The sequence below is a fragment of the Balaenoptera borealis genome (genome assembly GCF_965194805.1).
Source record: "Balaenoptera borealis genome assembly, chromosome: 5".
NCBI lineage: Eukaryota > Metazoa > Chordata > Mammalia > Artiodactyla > Balaenopteridae > Balaenoptera > Balaenoptera borealis.
The window spans coordinates 98,320,544-98,343,654 of record NC_138862.1 but is presented as its reverse complement, the minus strand read 5'-3'; positions in this window follow the sequence as shown (position 1 = coordinate 98,343,654).

Here is a 23,111-nt window from a genome sequence, read left to right as displayed (position 1 = left end):
AAGTTGTGCCACTTGCCCTCCAGACATGCCTAGTCATGTTTTAGCTCCGGCAGTGCACACAGCTGCAGATCAAACTGGCAGCCCAACTGCACACATAATCAGTTTGAATCTGAATTACCACCTCCTTGAGCAAATCGATAACAGACTTGTTTGCCCTCCCTGAGGTTTTAAGACAAGTGTGGTCGAGGTCTTGCCATCTCAGTAAAAAAATTCAATTTTGTGAGTCATGCAGGATCTGACAAGTGGGTTCCATTCAAGGCCTTTAATTCCACAAAGTTCTTGATTTGAAAAAGTTTTTCTGCACAAAGTTTCTGCTATGTGTCCTATGTGACTAAAATTTAAAAATTACATTTCTAGAATTTGCTTTATCTTGTTCCAACGAGCCATTCAAATATTTATATGGTAATATTTAAAGATCAAAATAGAAAGAACAGTTTCAAACTTGATATCTTCTTTTCTGTTACACAATACAAAATCTGACAAAGTTCCCAGCACAGAATCTCCTAATGAATGATGCAAGACATGTGAGACAGGCCAGCCTCTTCTCTGGCTTGAGCAAGCTGCTAAAATCTTGCTTTTTGCCTTTTCATTACATATGCTCCCTTTGTGATAAGTTAACTCAGCTCTTCCAGGTTTAAAACACATTTCTCAAATTCTTCACTGGCAAATGTGTTACCCCTTCTAGTCTTGTGTGCCTATATATTGAATTTTATTTTGCTTCATTTTTGAATTGAATAGATTATCAACGACTACCATTTATTGAGAGCTAGGCATGGCTGTAAGACATTTTCTCTAATCTTCATAACAACCAGATATTATTCTTCACATATAGCAACTGAGGTAACTGTGGCTGAAAAAATAACTTTACTTGTTTGCCCAAGGTCACCCAACCAGAGAGTGTAAATTGAGGTTTAAAAAAGGTTTTGCTAAACATCTCCTGGTCCCTGCGTGTCAGTGATACTTAATGCAATAACGTATGATGCTATTACAACACAGCTCTGGTTAGAAAGAAAGAGTGAACTTTTGTGGTTTAGTTAATTCTTTGGAAAGATGTTTTAAAAACCAACCTCCACACAGTTTCCTGTGTTCTTCTTACTGATAATGGCCTACACGAAGGGGAAACAATACTATTAGCTCTCTCTGATGGATATGCACAAGAACAACTTGCACATGAAATTTTGCCCCATTTTAACTCCAACTGAAGCCAACCCTATTTGTTCTCGTTTGGCATCAGATTTTGATATATGGTCATGAATATGCTTTTATGTTTAGTAAAAATAAAGATGATGTTATAATGGTGGCAGTGACACAATACTGAATGTTGTATTCAGTGTTGCTGTAGGAGTATTGGAATATGAAAAAACAAAAAGAGCCACCATCAAAATTTTTAAATTGCAGAGACTTTACCCTTTACTAATATTTACCAGGTGGGAAGTCAATGATTAGGAGGAATAGAAAAATACACCAGGAAAAAATGTACTCAAAAATTATTTAAAAGGGAAATTAGACAAAACTGGCAGTAGTAGCAATGCTCTTGATTACTATTGTTTTTTAACTACTGATATTAATGTTATACAAATTCTCATGGGTGATTCTTTAATCATCAACTCTGTCCAATTGTTATTTTTATGACTATTTGACCTACATTTCAACTAAAAAGATGATTAACATTTTGAGTAGACTTGACTATTGTCTGATGTTTAGGTTTAGACAAATGTATTTCTCTTCAGGATATAATTTGTCACCAATTAATCTTTTCCATAAGTTTTTCTGCAAAAGTTATGTTTTTTGCTTTGCAAATATCAACCACGTATAACTTCTCAGGGAAGAAAATAGTAATAAAATGTGGAAATTAATTTGAAACAGGAGAAATATCAGAAATCAGAGCTCTCAATGTCAGCTGTTGACTTTCAAGGAGACCCCCAGAAGAACCAATTGCTAAAGCAAAGCTTATTCTATCAGATTTACTGCAATGAGGGAGAATATCACTTTGATAGAAACTTAATAGTGTCCTTAGAAAAGAGAAGCCAGTGGAAAATATTTGAAAGGTTTTGTGACTTAGGCTGGGAGAGTTTAGGTGGATATTGTCAAGGAGGAGGACTGATTGGGTTTGGGCAAAGTTTATGACATGAAAGCCTTGGATTGGAAGGCATAGTGATGTGAGGATGTAAAAGTATTGATGAGTAAAATATTAGTCTTCATAAGCAAGTTTTTAGTTGGTTCACCATCTTAGCTTGCAGTAACAGTAATTTCCTGGAGCAAATGGCTAAGTTATTTTTGCTTGATCGCACAGTTACTTTGCACAGGGAAAGAAAGTATGTTGGCTTCTGGTGGATTTGATTCTTTAACTCTGATGCCATCATTGCCAACAAGCTGATGGACACTTAGCTGTAGCACTACTTTTGAAGATGTCTTCCCAGGCCCTGTTTCACCTACTCCGAGAACCATATATAAAAATGGTCCCAGAGTAATATTTCTATTTCACGCCCCTGCACTTGCCCTCTCTCCTCATCCTCCCACCACACCTAATTGGATTATGGGTAGATATCTGGCCTAAGCCAGTCTATTCCTGACCCAACTATTTTGTCTCAAGTATTTGAAACTGGAATTTAGAGCACTTTGAAAATCTATTCCCTTTTCTTGATCTGAGTACATGTAAACTCCAGAGTATATATATAAACTGTTTATTAGTCTCAATTTATTTGTATATAAACATAATATTTAAAAAATAATTGCCTCCACTGGAGCCATGTGGGCATCCCTTTCTGGCTGGATAGTGGCTCTCTTGAATATATTTTGTCCAGAGTCCATAATCTTTTAGTCCCTTTTTATTGTTTAAATAGTCTCATTTTCACATTTAAAGAGTCAGTACCAATTATTCTTAAAATTCAGCCTCATTATCTAACTTAATGCCTTTCTCCTTTTCCCCTTTGCAGGCTGTCTATTTCTCTTGGAGCTTAAAGAAGAGGTATAGTCTGCTCTTCCCACATTTCTCCCTTCACCTTCTCTGAGTTTTTTTCTCTGTTGTTGAGGAGGAGGAGAGTTAGGGGAGGGCATATATGATATCTCAGAGCCAGACGGCAGCTCTCTTTTGCTCTTTATCACTGTTGCTTAGCGCTGTCTGGCCAACTGATTCCTGTAAGATGCCAGTGTCTAAATATAAGCTTTATCATGGGACACAGGCTTCCTGCTTCCCTTCCCTGGAGTAGAAGTTCTGACCTGGATTTGACCTCTTTCTCCACTTCCTGCAAACTGTTCATCCTGCAACCTCATGCTGCTCAGTCCCAGTAAATGGCTCTGTAGGATTGGGGAACTGGTAAAATTGATCAAGCCCATGATCTTTTGGTGTCCAGTCCCTACAAGGGACTCCATTAACATGACTGTTAGAAAATGACAATTAGAAAACAACGATTAGAAAATTTAAAAAGATATATGTTTCCAAGAAAAAGGGAGCAAGACAGGAAACAGCAGTAGAAAGAGACAGCAAAAAATTGTCTCTAGAAATGAGATAATTCAAGCTGCAAAACCTCAGACAAGCATAAACTGGAGTTGTCACTCTGATGGGAAGGGTGCAGGGTGGGGATGAAAACAGGAGAATTTGTTGAAAGTATTTAGATGTGGCACTTAACCCTCCACATCCATTCCCACACCCAGCACAGCCAGGCATGGTGCCCCTTCCTTTCCTTAGCAGAAAACTCAAGGTGTAGTCTTGCAGAGATAAGATAGTAAATTCAAGAGCATCAGATATAGCCAAGGCAACATATGAGGCACGAAAGCACCATATTAAAAACAGGTATTAAGAGAAAGAGAGACACTCTGTATTGGTCTGCTTGGGCTGCCATAACAAAATACCACAGACTGGGTAGCTTAGACAACAGAAATTTATTATCTTACAGTGCTGTAGTGTAGAAGTCGAAGATCAAGGTCTGGCAGGGTCGGTTTCTGGTGAGAGTTCTCTTCCTGGCTTACAGACAATCGCCTTCTCACTACATTCTCATATGGCAGAGAGAGAGAGAAAACAAGCTCTCTGGTGTCTTTTCTTATAAAGTAGAACACTAATCCTACAGTATTGGGGCCCCACACTTATGGCCTCATTTAACCTCAGTTACCTCCATAAAGGCCTTATCTCTAAATATAGTCACATTGAGGATTGGTGCTTCAACATTAATTTTGGAGAGACACAAATCGTTAGTCTATAATACCCTCTAGCCCCTTTCATAGCATGTCTCTGAAAATATTGGCAGTAGACCTCATCCTCAAGGGGAAAGCAAGGTCTATTTTCTTCTGGGGAAACTGAGAAGCCTAAGAAGAAATAGCGATAGATAAATACTCACATTTGGAGAACCCCTAAAGATCACCTTATAGTAACCTCACCAGTAGGTAAGTTTCACCTATGCATGCTGAATCAGTATTCTAGTGATTTTTTTCTTAAATATGAACAGATAGGAAAGAATTTTCAGGCATTTGGGCTTCTGATAAAAAACAAAGAAGCCAAAGCAAACAATGAAACTCTAGGAAAGAGAGACAAATTAGGGAACAAAAGGAAATGTGAAAGAAAAAAAAAAAGGAATTAATTCCCTAGAGATATAAAGTAAAACATAATGTTTATAAAACAAGAGCAAGAAGTTATTTAAAAGAGATATTGAAAGAATAATAAAAGAGCTTTAGAAATTTAATAAATTTGTATTAGTCAAGGTTATCCAGAGAAATAGAACCAATAGAGTGAATATAAATATAAATAATTGTATATATGTTTACCATAAGGAATTGGCTCATGTGATTATGGAGGCTGAGAAGTCCCAAGATCTGCACTGAGCACCATTTAGCAACTATCATAGCAATGATTGATTTGGGAATGAATCATTAATGGATGTTAAGCCAAGTGGATGAAAGTTTGTTGAATGACAGGATGTATATACTTATTTATTAACTTTACAGTGAAGAAATTGGGTGGATATCATTCTACCCAAATGTTCAAAGTTAACACCATTTTGCCCATGGGGCAAAGCAACGTGATGTGCCTCACTGAGAACACAGAACAATTTCTGTGGATTTCCTACCTAAAGTAATTACCTGGATCTGATAAAATATCAAGGCAACAAAAGAAAAGAAAACATTGAGGAAAACAACGAGATTGGAGGTGAACAAATGAATTGTTACAGGTAAATACAGCACATAATCCTGGATTGAATCTTGGACCAGAAGAAAAAAAATGTTTAATATAAAAGCATTACTGGACGTTTCTAGCCAGGTAAATTAGGCTTTTCCAGATGGAAACTAAGATGTAAAACTATCTCCATTTGCATATGAAATAATCTTTTATGTAAAAAATCCTAAGAAATTCACCAAAACCCATTAGAGCTAATACATGAATTCAGCGATATTACAGTATACAAGGTTAAGGTACAAAAATCAGTTGCATTTCTATACACTAGCAATGAACAATCTGAAAATGAAGTTAAGAAAACAATTTCATTTATAATAGAATCAAAAAAGAATAAAATACTTAGGAGTAAAGATAACGAAATGTAAGACATACATTTAAAACTGTCAAACATTGTTGAAAAGAATCAAAGAGCACCTAAATAAATGGAAAGACATCCATGTTCATGAATTGAAAGACTTAATGTTAAAATGGCAAAACTCTCCAAATTGATCTGCGGGTTCAATGCAAGCCCTTTCAAAATCCCAGCTGGCAGCTTTTTTTGTAGAAATTGACAAGCTGATCTTAAAATTCATGTGGAAATACAAGGGACTCAGATAGACAGCACAATTTTGAAAAAGAAGAATAAAGTTGGAGGATTGACACTTCCCAATTTGAAAACTTTCTACAAAACTACAGTAATCAAGAATGTGTGGTAATGACATAAAGAGAGACATATAGATCAATGGAATAGAATTTAGAGTCCAGATATAAATCCTAACATTTATGGACAATTGATTTTCAACAGAATACCAAGCAATTAATTGGGGAAAAACCAATCTTTTTCAACATATAGTGCTGGGACAACTAAATATCCACATGCAAAAGAATGAAGTTGGACTTCTATGTTATGTAATGAAAATTAACTCAAAATAGATCAAAGACCTAAATGTAAGAACTAAACTGTAATACTCCTTGAAGGTGTAAATCTTTATGACCTTGAATTAGGTAATGTTTTCCTAGATGACACCTAAAGCACAAGGCACCAAGAAAAAATATATAGATAAACTGGACTTCATCAAAACTTTAAATGTTATGCTTCAAAGGACAACATTGATACATAAAGAACTCTTCGATGTATTAAGAACTTACAGCTCAAAGACAACTTGAATTAAAAATGGGCTAAGTACTTGAATAGACAATTCTACAAAGATATACAAGTTGTCAATAAGAACATGAAAAGATGCTGAACATCATTAGTCATTAGGGAAGTGCAAATCAAATCACAATGAAATACCACTGCACACACTCTAGGAAAACTATAATTAAAGAGATAAACAATACCAAGTGTTGACCAGGATGTGGAGAAATTGGAACCCTCATACATTGCTTGGTGGAAATGTAAAATACTACAGCTGCTTTGGAAAACAGATTGTCAGCTCCTCAAAAAGTTAAACATAGAGTTACCATATGACCCAGAAATTCTACTTCTAGGTATCTACCCCCCTCAAATGAAAACATATGTCTATACAAACCTTGTATACAAATGTTCATAGCAGCATTATTCATAATAACCAAAAGTAGAAATAACCCAACTGCCCATCAACTAAGGAATGGATAAACAAAATGTAAAAATAGAATATTATTTGGCCATAAAAAGAAATTAAGTATGGGTAGGTACTACAACATGGATGAACCTCAAAAACATTATGCTAAATGAAAGAAGCCAGTCACTAAAGACCACATTTTTTTTTTTTTGAGCTTGTATTTTGATTATATATTTAAAGAATTGTTACATGGTATATATTTAAAGAGAAAATAAGAAAGAAAACTGTCATCAATTCAAATTACATCTAAGAACACTAAAGTCTATTGAATCATAATAAATATATATATATAAATACATTAAAACTTTGAAGATATTTAAAAATTTATTGAAGTCAGAGAAATAGGTAAATTCTTAATATGTCAACTCCAGAAACCCCAAAGTCCTAGGAATTAAGTGTCGAAGGATTTAGAAACAAATCTTTGTAAAAGACTTTAAAATTACATTCTTTGTTAAACTGGGACTTGGACCACTTTGGGTTTAGTTTTGCCCCTGAACGAATGTCATGATAAATTAGTCAGCAGCACATTCCATCTATATGAAACGGCCAGAATCAGCAACTCTGTAGAGACAGAAAGATCATTAGTGGTTGGTTGGGGCTAAGTGGGAAAGAAACCTTATATCCTTATATAATGGATATAAGGTTTCTTCGGGGGATGACAGAAGTATTCTAAAATTACATCACTCCGTAAATAGACTAAAATTTATCGAATTGTAGATTTTCAACAGGTGAACTTTATGGCATGAGAATTATATCTCAATAAAGCTGTTAATAAATAATATGCATGCAGAGAGACAGACTGATAAGATATATGTAGTAAAACGTTAGCAATTAGGGAACCTTGGTGACAGGTATATGGGATTTCTAAATTTTGCAGCTTTTCTGTAAGTTAGATTTGTTTTAAAAGAAAAAAATAAAAATAAACTTTATGGTTCCCTCTTACTTTTTAAACTAAATGCATGTATCATGGTGATCAAATTTAAAAATTATGAAATAGATATGGGTTTAGAATGAGGCAAGAGATAATACTGTCTGGTCAGGACCACTCACTCCAGAACTCCAAGGAGTACCATTCAATAGCAATATAATGGTCAGACATTCCCCACTAATCTGTAGCTTTAAATTAAATAATCAGGGCCAATATGGAAAAATGGACAAAGCTCTAGAGTTGGTCAGCCATGAGTTCAAATCCTGGTGCTACCAGTTTTTAGCTGGTTACCTAGGAAAGTTATTTATGCTATCAGGGTGTAGTAGGCACCTACTATTGCGATGACTCAACCCTTGTATAACGCCCTTCCCCTTGAGTGTGGGTGTGAACTGTGAACATGACAGGAGGGTCACTCGCATGATTAGATTATGTCACCCGGCATAGTTAGCTTTAAGAAAGTTAGTAAACTTTAAGAAGGGATAGACCTGACGTGACCACCTGAGCCTTTGAAATATGGGTCTTGGAGTCAGAGAGAAAGAATTCTGAGATTTGACATGAGACATTCCCATTGCCTGCTTTAAAGACGGAGAAGCCACATGGCAAGGAGTGTGGGCAGCCTCTGGGAGCTGAGAGTGACCCCAGCTGACAGCCAGCAAGGAAACTGGGAGCTCAGTTAGTTCTACATTCTCAAGGAACTGGATTCTGCCAACAGTCTGAATGAGACTGGAAGTGGATTCCTCCCCTGAGGCTCTGGATGAGAAAGCAGTCCAGCCAACACCTTGGCTTTAGCATTGTGAGATCCTGAGCAGACAACCAAGTCATGCCATGCCTGGACTTCTGTTCTACAGACTGTGAGCTAATAAATGGGTGTTGTTGTAAGCTACGAAACTTGTGCTGATATGTTATGAAGCGACAGAAAACTAATACACAGAGTATCCATTTCCTCACATATAAAATGAAAATAACAACACTATCTACCTCCTAACATGGTGTGTTTTTGTAAAATAAATAATCATATAAAACATTTAGCAGCTTCTCGTATAGTACATGCTTAATTTAGGTTAGCTCTCATTATCATTACTATTACTATCATTATTGAGATCAGGTAAAGTGAAATCTCAAAAAGAAATCAGAATCTTTTCCAGTAAACCTGTAATAAACTTAATTTATTCATTAATGTGTCAACCAAGATACTTTGCCATACCCAGGATATGAATAGTATTCCTAATATCATCCATAATTAAAGCTTTGGCTTTTATTCAAAATCTGATTCATTCCATTGATGGCATTTCCTAGTGAAAGATAACCTTACCAGTCCTTTAAAGTATTCATCATAAGGCTACCTGTCAAGTTTTGATGATGGGTGGGAAATGATGGAGACAGCAAAGAACACTCTTATAAATGTTCTCTGAATATGGCATTTAAATTTTTATGTGTTAACTGTAAAACTGAAATCCTTCTGCAAACTAACAGCCCCAAGGTGGTATTCATGAAACATACAAGCTGAACTACCTGAATGAAGTCACACTTGTAAAATGGCTTGAAAAGTTTTGTGTCACTTAATTCCAGCTATGGGCTAAGACTCAATGTGGCTGATTTCCCATATTCTAAAATCGACTGATTGTAAATGGGCACTTGAGCGTTTGTGAAGCAAAATAGCACTTATTCCCAGGGGGTATATGTCTTTAGCAATGAAGCACAGCAGCCCTATACTATTAGGCAAGGCTAACCGTACCTCAAACACTCCATAATTTCCATTTATGTTTCATAATATTACCAAGATTGTCATGGAATAATCCTCCTTATTACCGAGTAGGGGCTGCGTGCACTCCTTGATCCTCACTTTCTATCAAATTTAAAACTATACTAGTATTTATTTTTTAACATATTTATTGGAGTATAATTGCTTTACAATGGTGTGTTAGTTTCTGCTGTATAACAAAGTGAATCAACTATACGTATACATACATCCCCATATCTCCTCCCGCCTGCGTCTCCCACCCACCCTCCTTATCCCACCCCTCTAGGTGGTCACAGAGCACTGAGCTGATCTCCCTGTGCTATGTGGCTGCTTCCCACTAGCTATCTATTTTACATTTGGTAGTGTATATATGTCCATGCCACTCTCTCACTTCATCCCAGCTTACCCTTCCCCTTCCCCTTATCCTCAAGTCCATTCTCTACATCTGCGTCTTTATTCCTGTCCTGCAACTAGGTTCATCAGTACCATTTTTTTTTTCAGAATCCATATATATGCGTTAGCATACGGTATTTGTTTTTCTCTTTCTGACTTACTTCACTCTGTATGACAGACTCTAGGTCCATCCACCTCACTACAAATAACTCAGTTTCATTTCTTTTTATGGCTGAGTAATATTCCATTGTATATATGTGCCACATCTTCTTTATCCATTCATCTGTCGATGGACACTTAGGTTGCTTCCATGTCCTGGCCATTGTAAATAGAGCTACAGTGAACATTGCGGTACATGTCTCTTTTTGAATTATGGTTTTCTCAGGGTATATGCCCAGTAGTGGGATTGCTGAGTCATATGGCAGTACTATTTTTAGTTTTTTAAGGAACCCCCATAATGTTTTCCATAGTGGTTGTATGAATTTACATTCCCATCAACAGTGCAGGAGGGTTCCCTTTACACCACACCCTTTCCAGCATTTATTGTTTCTAGATTTTTTGATAATGGTCATTCTGACCAGCATGAAGTGATACCTCATTGCAGTTTTGATTTGCATTTCTCCAATAATTAGTGATGTTGAGCACCTTTTCATGTGCCACTTGGCCATCTATATGTCTTCCTTGGTGAAATGTCTATTTAGGTCTGCCACCCATTTTTTAACTGGATTGTTTGGTTTTTTGATATTGCGCTCCATGAGCTGTTTGTATATTTTGGAGATTAATCCTTTGTCTGTTGTTTCATTGCAAATATTTTCTCCCATTTTGAGGGTTGTCTTTTTGTCTTATTTATGGTTTCCTTTGCTGTGCAAGAAGCTTTTAAGTTTAATTAAGTCCCATTTGTTTATTTTTGTTTTTATTTCCGTTACTCTAGGAGGTGGATCAAAAAAGATCTTGCTGTGGTTTATGCCAAAAAGTGTTTTTCCTGTTTTCCTCTAAGAGTTTTATAATGTCTCACCTTACATTTAAGTCTTTAATCCATTTGGAGTTTATTTTTGTGTATGGTGTTAGGTAGTGTTCTAATTTCATTCTTTTACATGTAGCTGTCCAGTTTCCCCAGCATCACTTATTGAAGAGGCTGTCTTTTCTCCATTGTATGTTCTTGCCTCCTTTGTTGTAAATTAGGTGCCCATATGTGTGTGGGTTTATTTCTGGGCATTCTATCCTGTACCATTGATCTATATTTCTGTTTTTGTGCCAGTACCATACCATCTTGATTACTGTGGCTTTGTGGTATAGTTTGAAGTCGGCGAGCCTGATTCCTCCAACTCCATTTTTCTTTCTCAAGATTGCTTTGGCTATTCAGGGTCTTTTGTGTTTCCATAGGAAATGAATTGTAAAATTTTTTGTTCTAATTCTGTGAAGAATGTCATTTGTAGTTTGATAGGGATTGCACTGAATCTGTAGATTGCTTTGGGTAGTATAGTCATTTTCACAATATTGATCCTTCCAATCCAAGAACATGGTATATTTCTCCATCTGTTTATGTCATTTTTGATTTCTTTCATCAGAGTTTTATAGTTTTCTGAGTACAAGTCTTTTGCCTCCTTATGCAGGTTTATTCCTAGGTATTTTATTCTTTTTGTTGCAAAAAGAATAAATGGTAAATGGGAGTGTTTCCTTAATTTCTCTTTCTGTTTTTTCATTGTTGGTGTATAGGAATGCCAGAGATTTCTGTGCATTAATTTTGTATCCTGCAACCTTACCAAATTCATTGATTAGTTCTAGTAGTTTTCTGGTGGCATCTTTAGGATTTTCTATGTATAGTGTCATGTCATCAGCAAACAGTGACAATTTTACTTCTTCTTTTCCAATTTGTATTCCTTTTATTTCTTTTTCTTCTCTGATTGCTGTGGCTAAAACTTCCAAAACTATGTTGAATAAAAGTGGTGAGAGTGGACGTCCTTGTCTTGTTCCTGATCTTAGTGGAAATGCTTTCAGTTTTTCACCATTGAGTATGATGCTTGCTGTGAGTTTGTCATATATGGCCTTTACTATGTTGAGGTAGGTTCCCTCTATGCCCATTTTCTGGAGAGTTTTTATCATAAATGGGTGTTGAATTTTGTCAAAAGCTTTTTCTGCATCTACTGAGATGACCATATGGTTTTTATTCCTTAATTTGTTAATGTGGTGTATCACATTGTTTGATTTGCATATATTAAAGAATCCTTGCATCCCTGGGATAAACCCCACCTGACCATGGTGTATGATCCTTTTAATGTGCTGTTGGATTCTGTTTGCTAGTATTTTGTTCAGGATTTTTGCATCTATGTTCATCAGTGATATTGGTCTATAATTTTCTTTTTTTGTGATATCTCTTTCTGGTTTGGGTATCAGGGAGATGGTGGCTTTGTAGAATGAATTTGGGAGTGTTTCTCCCTCTGCAATTTTTTGGAAGAGTTTGAGAAGGACTGGTATTAGCTTTTCTCTAAATGTTTGATATAATTAGCCTGTGAAGCCATCTGGTCCTGGACTTTTGTTTCTTGGAAGATTTTTAATTACGGTTTCAATTTCATTACTTGTGATAGGTCTGTTTATATTTTCGAATTCTTCCTGGTTCAGTCTTGGAAAATTGTAACTTTCCAAGAATTTGTCCATTTCTTCACGGTTGTCCATTTTATTGGCATATAGTTGTTCATAGTGGTCTCTTAAAATCTTTTGTATTTCTGTGGTGTCGGTTGTGATTTCTCCTTTTTCATTTCTAATTTTATTGATTTGAGTCCTTTCCCTTTTATTCTTGTTGAGTCTGGCTAATGGTTTATCAATTTTGTTTATTTTCTCAAAGAACCAGCTTAGAGTTTTACTGATCTTTGCTATTGTTTTCTTTGTTTCTATTTCATTTATTTCTGCTCTGATCTTTATTTCTTTCCTTTTACTGACTTTGGGTTTTGTTTGTTCTTCTTTCTCTAGTAGGGTTAGATCGTTTATTTGATATTTTTCATGTGTCTTGAGGTGAGATTGAATTGCTATAAACTTCCCTCTTAGAACTGCTTTTGCTGCATCCCATATAGGTTTTGGGTCATCATGTTTTCCTCGTCATTTGTTTCTATGTAGTTTTTTCATTTCTTCTTTGATTTCTTCAGTGATCTCTTGGTTATTTAGTAGCACACTGTTTAGCCTCCATGTATTTGTGTATTTTTACAGTTTTTTTCCTGTAATTGATTTCCAGTCTCAGAGTGTTTTGGTCAGAAAAGATGCTTGATACAATTTCAATTTTCTTAAATTTTCCGAGGCTTGATTTGTGACCCAAGATGTGATCTATCCTGGAGAATGTTCCGTGTGCAGTTGAGAAGAAAGTGTATTCTGCCACTCTGTTCTATTTATGTTCACTTATTTCCTATAAATATCAATTAGATCTGGTCTATTGTGTCATGTAAATCTTAGGTTTCCTTATTTATTTTCTGTTTGGATGATCTGTCCATTGGTGTAAGTGGGGTGTTAAAGTCCCCTACTATTATTGTGTTACTGTCAATTTCTCCTTTCATGGTTGTTAGAATTTGCCTTATGTATTGAGGTGCTCTATGTTGGGGGCATAAACATTTATAATTGTTATATCTCCTTCTTGGATTGATCCTGTGATCATTATGTAGTGTCCCTCCTTATCTCTTGTAACAGTCTTTATTTTATAGTCTATTTTATCTGATACGAGTATTGCTACTCCAGCTTTCTTTTGATTTCCATTTGCATAGAATATCTTTTTCCATCCCTTCACTTTCAGTCTGTATGTGTCCCTAGGTCTGAAGTGGGTCTCTTGTAGACAGCATATATATGGGTCTTTTTCTTGTATCCGGCCAGTCTGTGTCTTTTGGTTGGGGCATTTAACCCATTTACATTCAAGGTTATTATCGATACGTACGTTCCTATTACCATTTTCTTAATTGTTTTGGGTTTGTTTTTGTGGGTCTTTTTCTTCTCTTGTGTTTCCCACTTAGAGAAGTTTCTTTAGCATTTGTTGTAAAGCCGGTTTGGTGGTGCTGAATTCTCTTAGCTTTTGCTTGTCTGAAAAGCTTTTGACTTCTCCATCGAATCTGAATTAGATCCCTTTTGGGTACAGTAATCTTGGTTGTAGGTTTTTCCCTTTCATCACTTTAAGTATGTCCTGTCACTCCCTTCTGGCCTGCAGAGTTTCCACTGAAAAATCAGCTGATAACCTTATGGCGATTCCTTTGGATGTTACTTTGTGTTTTTCCCTTGCTGCTTTTAATATTTTTTCTTTGTAATTAATTTTTGTTAGTTTGATTAATATGTGTCTTGGTGTGTTTTTCCTAGGGTTTATCCTGTATGGGACTCTCTGTGCTTCCTGGACTTGGGTGGCTATTTCCTTTCCCATGTTAGGGAAGTTTTCAACTATAATCTCTTCAAATATTTTCTCAGACCCTTTCTTTTTCTCTTTTTCTTCTGGGACCCCTATAATTCGAATGTTGGTGCATTTAGTTTTGTGCCAGAGGTCTCTGATATTGTCTTCAATTCTTTTCATTCTGCTCCTCGGCAGTTATTTCCACTATTTTGTCTTCCAGCTCATGTATTCGTTCTTCTGCCTCAGTTATTGATTCCTTCTAGTGTATTTTACATTTCAGTTATTGCCTTGTTCATCTCTGTTTGTTTGTTCTTTTGTTCTTCTAGATATCTGTTAAACATTTCTTGTATTTTCTCAGTCTGTGCCTCCACTCTATTTCCGAGATTCTGGATCATCTTTACTATCATTACTCTGAATTCTTTTTTAGGTAGATTGCCTATTTCCTCTTCATTTATTTGGTCTTGTAGGTTTCTACCTCACTCCTTCACCTGTGACATATTTTTTTGCCATCTCATTTTTTTTTTTTTTTTTTAATGAGTGGGATTGTGTTCCTGTCTTACTGGTTGTTTGGCCTGAGGCTTCCAACACTGGAGTTTGTAGGCTATTGGGTAGAGCTGGGTCTTGGTGCTGAGATGAGGAACTCTGTGAGACCTCACTCCAATGAATATTCCCTGGGGTCTGAGGTTCTCTGTTAGTCCAGTGGTTTGGACTCATAGCTCCCACCGCAGGAGCTTCGGCTTGACCCAGGGCCTGTGAACCAAGATCCTGCAAGCTGCATGGGGTGGCAAAAAGAAAGAATAATAACAAAGTAAAAAATAAAATTAGACCAGGAAACTAACAGATGTTAGAAAGAATATAAAAATAAAAATATAATGAATCAACAACTGGAAGGTACATCAGTACCACAATAGTAAAAAAGAGGAGAGAAAAAAAAAAGGGGGGGGTGGAAGTCTTGGCTATGGAGGGCGGGGCCTAAGCAAGGGCAAGCTTTGGGCTGTGGGTGGGGCCAATGCTCAGGACCCACAGGGCTGGAAAAGGCCCTGGGGGCTCTGGGGGATGGGGCTTAGGCTCAAGGAACAAAAGGGGCCCAGGTGTGCCCCCCACCTCTGGTCTCAGAGGGCAGGGGACCTCACCTGGGAGCCCAGCAGGCTTCCTGGGCTCAAGTGGGTGGGGCAAAGGCTCTCCTCTCCTCTCCTGCTCCTCTGGTCTGGGAGGGCCCCTCCTGCCTGCTTCTCCTGATCTCCCCTGCCTCCCTCCTATGCCCCCAGGACCAATGTGGCTGGGGGAGGGAGGGGACCGGTCTGGGAGCTCAGCAGGCTCCCTGGGCCCGAGTGGGAGGGGCAATTATCCTCTGCTCCTCTCCCGCTCCTACCAGAGGGCCCCTTCCACCTGCCTCTCTTGTTTTCCCCTCAGCCTCCATACTATGGCCTCCAGGACCCATGTGACCCGGAGGGGGGCCTTGTAGGGCAGGGGACTGGCCTGGGAGCTCACCAGTCTCCCTGGGTAGAGTGGGCAGGGCAATCACCCTCTGCTCCTCTCCCACTCCTCTTGTATGGCCCCTCCCATCTGCCTCTCCTGATCTCCCCTGCCTCCCTCCTATGCCCCCAGGACCCAGGTGGCCTGGATGGGGCTTTGGAGGGCGGGGGTACTGGCTTGGGAGATCAGCAGGCTCCCTGGCCCAAGTGGGCCTGGCGATCGCCCTCTGCTCCTCTCCTGCTCCTCCCAGAGAGTCCCTTCCGCTGCCTCTCCTAGTCTCCCTGGCCTCAGGGGCACTGATCCTGTGTGGCCTCCACTTCTCCTCCTCCCTCAGTCCCCCTATGTCCTACCGTTCACTTTGGGTTTCCTCCCATCTCCTTGGGCATCACATTCCCCCACCAGCGGCCGGCAGGTGCCCTAGTTGTGGGGAGACGCTAACTCAGTGTCTTCCCACACCGCCGTCTTGACTCCGCCTCCCCCATCTATTTCATTCTTTTTATTGATTACATAACACTGCTCATCTCCTACCATGCTATATAATTTACTAATTTATTATATTTGTCTGTTTTATCCCTAGAACATAAGCTTCACTGGCTAAAAGTTTGTTTACTGCTATATCTAAGAGCATAGGACAGCCCTAACATAGGAATCTGTTGAATGACTCAAGTTCAAAATAATGTAAACCCATAACTTGTTTTGCTACATTCTTATTAATAAACTATTTTTGCTTGTGCTCTTTGCTATTAAGAGAAATGTTTCAAGGCTGTCTTTACAGATATTTCTTCACTTGCTGAGAGAGTTATTTCTTAAATTCCTAGAAGGTGATCGCTATATAGATTATATGCTTTTTAAAATAGTTATTTCCAAATTGCTCTCTAAAAATGTTTAAGTTACATTCTTATCACAGGATATGAGTAGGCCTTTTAGCTTTATTCTTCATAATTTTCTGCTTTTCTAATTTTTTATACCCAACATTTATTTTCTTAATCAAAAGAAAGCATGATTGAAAAGAAAATTAGCTTTAATTTTCTTATCATCCTAGAAAAACATTTTAACATTCTAAAACTTGAAAATGGCAGATACCATTTGAACTATAGTACTCTTCTTTTCATTCATTTAGATTATTCCAGTATACAATTTTTTAAAATTGTTATTTCTATGTCTATCAATACTTTACTACCAAATAGGTACATTACAACATGCTTACTGGAGCAGAGAAATTAGATAGAAAGGCTTAACTAATTTCCAAAGTTGGTGTTGTCTTATAATTTGCACAGAGTAGCAGGAAATGCTTTTCACAATAAATAATTTTTGAGTAATGATGTCATTAATAAATAGACATACTTGCCTCTCATTTAACCCTTTTAGTAAAAGTTCAGGAAGAAAAGAACCATATTAAAATTTTAAGAGTACACAAAATATATTTGTTTCCAGTTTTGTAACGTTTATAAGCAACCAATAGACTAAGGGAGGTGGTAATTTTTTATTCAGCTTTAAACTTGACCCTGTTGCTCAGTAAGTGTGACTATGGCTTTGGTAAAGTCTTGTCCTTCTACAAAAATTACGCTATTAACCTAGAGTCATGAAACTGGGGCTGCTTATTCAGACTTGCAGGCAAATTGTTCTGAACCATTCACATATATTTGCATATCACCTACTTGGAAATAGGGTACAGTTTATATCAGGATACAAACATTCCCTGTGTGAAGGGAAAACAAACCAGTAACTAATGGGATCGGACCCTTTGTCATAGCTTCTGTCCTTTAACTGAACTCATTGATCCAGGGACAACATTCAGTGTCTCCTAAACAGTTCAGAAGCTAACAAAATTCATAACCACTGAATTTCTGATGTATATAATAGCAACTTGTAAGTAACCAATAGAACAGGAATAGAAAAAGGTCCCACTTTAATCAATATTCAAGACTACTTCTTTTTTTTTAATTAAAAAAAATTTTTTTTAACATCTTTATTGGAGTATAATTGCTTTACAATGGTGTGTTAGTTTCTGCTTTATAACAAGGTGAATCAGTTATACATATACATATATCCCCATATCTCTTCCCTCTTGCATCTCCCTCCCTCCTACCCTACCTATCCCACCCCTCTAGGTGATCACAGAGCACCGAGCTGATCTCCCTGTGCTATACGGCTGCTTCCCACTAGCTATCCATTTTACATTTGGTAGTGTATATATGTCCATGCCACTCTCTCACTTTGTCCCAGCTTACCATTCCCCCTCCCCATATCCTCAAGTCCATGCTCTAGTAGGTCTGCGTCTTTATTCCCATCTTGCCCCTAGGTTCTTCATGACCATTTTTTGTTGTTGTTTTTTAGATTCCATATATATGTGTTAGCATACGGTATTTGTTTTTCTCTTTCTGACTTACTTCACTCTGTATGACAGACTCTAGGTCCATCCACCTTACTACAAATGACTCAGTTTCGTTTCTTTTTATGGCTTAGTAATATTTCATTGTATATATGTGCCACATCTTCTTTATCCATTCATTTGTTGATAGACACTTAGGTTGGTTCCATGTCCTGGCTATTGTAAACAGAGCTGCAATGAACATCGTGGTACATGACTCTTTTTGAATTATGGTTTTCTCAGGGTATATGTCCCGTAGTGGGATTGCTGGGTCGTATGGTAGTTCTATTTTTAGTTTTTTAAGGAACCTCCATACTGTTCTCCATAGTGGCTGTATCAATTTACATTCCCACCAACAGTGCAAGAGGGTTCCCTTTTCTCCACACCCTCTCCAGCACTTATTGTTTGTAGATTTTTTGATGATGGCCATTCTGACCGGTGTGAGATGATATCTCATTGTAGTTTTGATTTGCATTTCTCTAATGATTAATGATGTTGAGCATCCTTTCATGTGTTTGTTGGCACTCTGTATATCTTCTTTGGAGAAATGTCTATTTAGGTCTTCTGCCCATTTTTGGATTGGGTTGTTTGTTTTTTTGATATTGAGCTGCATGAGTTGCTTGTAAATCTTGGAGATTAATCCTTTGTCAGTTGCTTCATTTGCAAATATTTTCTCCCTCTCTGAGGGTTGCAAGACTACTTCTTAATGCCCTATGTGCTTGGCATAATTTTAGGCTTCTGTAAAGTAAGCAAGCCCTGCCCTCAAGGAATCTGCATTTTGCTTAGCAGCCGAGGAGATTGAGAGAAAGAGGTAAGCAAGAAAGGATGGCAATTTGAGTAGGCACTATTTCTAGAGGTGAATTTCATGATGTTTCATATCAGTGTTATTATAAGAAATTATAATGAGCCAGTACTCTTGTTAGAGCAAACACAATAAGATGATGATAGAGTAAGCAGAGCTCAAGTAGGTTTCCCAGATGAATTAAATTCCCTGACATCAGGATCCAAGACCTAGGTCATCCTTTAGCATTCTGGTTTTTAACTTTCTCCTCAAATTAACATATTTATATTACATATTTACATTTACTCAGATTCTATCATTCATTTTTCATCTTTTCATGAAGAAAACGTTACCTTTTCCACTTTCTAATGCTTCTTAACCTCAAGTATTTGCTTGGATAGGCTTCAAAAAGCCTATATGTTTCTTTAAAAAGGCTTTTGTGAAAGAACATTCTTTGAATGGTATTGTTTTAATCCTAACAAAAGCAGGGCACTAATCGAGTCCCTTGTTGGTTAAAATCAATATCTTCCTTGTATTACTTAAAAGTATCTGCCAAAGAACTCAAAGGCATTAAACTCTTGTGAAATTTTTAGGTGAATTCTTAAAAGATGCACCCTTATCATTTACCCATGCTCTCTGTACATTATTGTCCAATCATTTACCTTAATATCTTTTACCATGTACCTTCCCTTTCTTATTCCTTTATTGGAAAGGTACTATCACATTGTTGAACCTGGTAGACAGTCAGCCAAAGATTCACTAATGACTTAACTCAATAGACACTGATTGAACACCTTCTGTGTGCAGAATAAAATGGTAGCTCCTGAGGTAAATAAAAAGATGAATTAATCACAGACCTAAAGTTCACAACCAAGTGGTAGAGATGGTGACAAGACATATAATTCAGTGCCTGAGTAAGATGTTGAGAAAAAAAAGGAGGAGGAGAGAGTGAAATATTTAGATACTGAAAGTTTCTTATTTACTATTAGTGTAGAATTTACATCATTACATGAGTTCCACTGCAAAAAAAAGAACTCTGAACTTTCTTATTTAAACATTTACCACATCTCTCATAATTCATTTGCTCTATATACTCTTATTTATTGAGTGCCTCCTCTCATTTATTGAGTACAATGCTGCATAAGGATATATCAGAACACGGAGTGATGTAGTATGTAAAAATCAAACATTTGAGCATTAAGGATTGCTATTTTCATAGAGATGCTTATACAGCTTGACCCAGAATTTTCTTCAGGATCAAAGCTCACTTTCACAGAAACTACCTGTTATAGTTTATTTAACATTTTTTTATCTTAATATTTAAATAAAGTTAATATTCTTGGAATTTTCATTTCAAAAAGTCTTTGGATTAATGGGAGAAGCCAGGAGTTCTGGCAGTAAACAGAAGCACAAAAAAGTCATCATAACACCTATACATCTCATCATTTATCTGGCAAGTTTTGCTAGAAATGACAACATCCAAAACAGAGTTCTAATCCTCCCAACTGGCGACAGATACCAAATTATAAGTCCAATTCTTCTTATAGTTCACTAAGTTTTCCTGGGTCTGGAAGAAGATAGCCAAAGGGCTGTAAATTAACATCCTTCATATTATTTTGATGATATGCAAAATCTTTAACAAATTTTACACTGCAAACTACTTAGCTCCTTTTAAAGGTGGCAAAATATATTCAGATATGAAAATACCCACGTAAAATTGCAGACACCAGTTATACTCACTTCAGTAATGGCCATGAGTTAATAATTAATTTGCATAAAATGACAAGTAAAAAACAATTGAGAAAATTGAGTCTTTCTTATCAAAAAGAGAAGTATTGCTCACAGAAAAATGCTATGGGAAAAAACACTCAGTTTTATACCCAAATGATCAAGTGTGAGCAGTGAATAGAGAATTTGCAAAAGTGCAGGGACTCAAAATCCCATATATTCATTTTCAGGAAGATACTGTAAGATGTGCTCTAGCAAAATGTGGCAGTAAAACAAGAAAGAGGCAGACTGGTGCCTAGAAAATAGAGCATCCAACACAAGAAAGCTACAAAATGGAGTCCCACCAGGACAGCCATGCCTTAGGCTAGAAGGCAACCAAGAATAAAACAGTGAAGAGGGGTAAGGCCTCAAACTATCGATTTATCTGAACATTTGAAAAAATTGTAGTAATGAGTATTTGAGTGTTCTGACAGAGAATTTGAAAAGATATATTGAAAATCAAACAAAACAAAGGGGGAGCAAGGCAATTATTGAGTCCAGGAAAAGCAAAAGGCTAAAACAAAGTAAAATATAACAATAGTATACTACTTGGCTTATTAATAAACAGTATCTACATAGTAAATGCTGACCAATAATCTAAGCAAATATTTTATAATGATATGGAGAAGATAGAGGAAGGGAAGAGAGGTCAATGTGAAAAAGAGAAATCCATAGTCAACAGGTGATATCTAGATGTGATAAATAAAGAGTTATATACGCATATAATTTATATATGAAGGAGAGGAAAATACCAGCCCAATCAACTAAGTTGTTGAAAGTGAATGTCTCTGGGTAATGGGATTGGAAATGAAGAAAGATAGATGACTCACGTTTATTATAATCCTTTTATTTTTAAAAACTATGTGTATAGCATTTTGATAAAAACTTTACATATTTTAATTAACTTGCAATAACCAAATATATTCTGCCTAATCTAAGTAGAGAAATAATTTGCTAAAGGATATTAGGGAACACGTAGGTTCATTACACAGGTTAGTGAAACAGGGTAGAGGTCAAGCACCCAGGAACACACAGAGATTTGGCCAATAAAGAAACTTCCATTGCCAAAAGCTGCATATCCCAGCTAGTATTCCAGAAAAAATGGATTTTACATACTCTGGTTGCTTACTTTTGCATGTCTTCCAGAATGTAGATGATAGACTCTACTGTGCCCTTAGCCTGGGGCAAAGGAGACTAGAAGTAGATTCTTCATTAGAGACACAAAACTCAAAGTTTGGGAAATTATCAAAATATAGAGAAGGTATTCAAAAGATACCAGATAGCCACAAATGACAAATGTTTGCTACATCTAGATAAATCTATTCCTTTCCTAGAATGTGTGATTTTCTTCATTAATATCTGACCATTTTAATCTAAGCATCATTGAAAATTCTGAAAATAAAATGCTAAGAAAATGTTATGATTCTGGACTGGCAACTTCTGGGAACTTATTATGTATCCTTGTAGACAAGAGATATCCGAGCACAACATGTACAAAGAATGTGAGTATAGATTTTGGGCCTGACTATAAGAAAGCAAATTTGGGGCTTCCCTGGTGGCGCAGTGGTTGAGAGTCTGCCTGCCAATGCAGGGGACACGGGTTCGAGCCCTGGTCTGGGAAGATCCCACATGCCGCGGAGCAACTAGGCCCGTGAGCCACAACTACTGAGCCTGCGCGTCTGGAGCCTATGCTCCGCAACACGAGAGGCCGCGATAATGAGAGGCCCGCGCACCACAATGAAGAGTGGCCCCCACTTGCCGCAACTAGGGAAAGCCCTCGCACAGAAGCGAGGACCCAACACAGCCATAAATAAATAAATAAATAAATAAATAAAAATTAAAAAAAAAAAAAAGAAAGCAAATTTGAACAGGCAGCTGAGTAGGAGTAAGAAACATTTGATTATATGGAAAGGTGTAGAAGATCAGATAAAAAACTTGGTATCTTGGGGAATAGTTACAAATTCTGTCATAAGAATGAGTGTCTTCTGTTTTCTCTTCTGCATACTACACACTAAAGATTATTTTTACTTTAGTTGGAGATTGAGCATCTTAAGTATGAGTTTTGGTGATTATATTTTTCTTTAGCTAAAATTATCACAAAGTACTTCACTTATTAGCAGCAATTATGTGATAGTCAACTATATTAAGAAGCAAACATATTTGTCTCCAGTGTAATTATGCACAATTAGAGACAGTGACAACATAAATAACAGCAGAGATAATATAATATTGTAATTATATAAAATAAAAATTGAATTTTTTATTGGATAAAATAAGAATCCAGATTTTGTTTACTAATTTGAGTCAACAAATGCCAAAAAGTTAGGCTAGCCCAACAATCCAAAATTAGATATATAAAACAACTCCCAGAAATAGTATCACTCTAAAATTCTTCAGACACATTAGACCTTCAAAACAGAATTGCAGAATGTAGATACTATGCCAGCAGTTATGCTCTGCCTCTAGAAAGATTATAATAGTCATTGATTTCCAAATGCACATTGTGGAAGTAAATTTAGAGTTGATCTGGAATATGACAACTTTATTTTA